Genomic DNA, 833 nt, shown 5'->3' on the forward strand with positions numbered 1-833 from the left:
GGAACCAAATACTGCGTAACACGCTAATGGCCCCTGCTCACGGAGCAGTGCGAAGTCATTGTCGCATTTTTCCGTGAGAAGCACGACGCAGGGATAGTACATGAGAGCAAGTTTCCCCATTCGACACCCACGTTTTGTGTTCGGAAGCCGAATGGCAAGTGGCGTATCATTCATGCTTACAATAAGCTCAACGCTGCCACCATTCCGGCACAAAAACCGATTCCTAGAAAGGATGTTCTACAGAACAACATGGCGGGGTATACGAAGTACAGTGCGCTCGACTTGGTCGATGGGTATTACCAATTGCTCATAAGAGCGAGTGGCATTCCGCTGACAGCGGTGAGCACTCCGAACGGTATGCTCTGGGAGTGGCTGATGATGCCCCAAGGGCTGTCAAATGCACCAGCAACATCTAATCGTCTTGTAACGCAGTTATTCAGGCCCCACAGAGCGTACGCACAGACCTACTTCGACGACATTTTCGTTCAAAGTCGTGCGGAGCACGGATGGACGGATGAGGAGAACCACATCGTCCATTTAAGAGGGGTGCTCGAGTACATGCGCACTAACAAACTGTACGCCAATGCAGACAAGTGCATATTTGGCGCAGAAGAAGTTGTTTTTTATGGTGCTTCATTGGGAAGCATGGCCTTCGAGCGGATCCCGCTAAGGCCAAGGCCATTGTGGACTGGCCGGTTTCAAAGAAACAGAAGGACTTGCGTAAGTGGCTTTGTTTCGCCAACCACTTGCACAAGTACAGCGTTGGACCGACCGTTATCCAATCTCCTTAGAAAGGATGCGGAATGGTGTTGGAACACCGAACATCAGGAGGC

This window comes from Plasmopara halstedii, assembly GCF_900000015.1.
Source record: "Plasmopara halstedii genome assembly, contig: Scaffold_672, whole genome shotgun sequence".
Lineage (NCBI taxonomy): Eukaryota > Oomycota > Peronosporomycetes > Peronosporales > Peronosporaceae > Plasmopara > Plasmopara halstedii.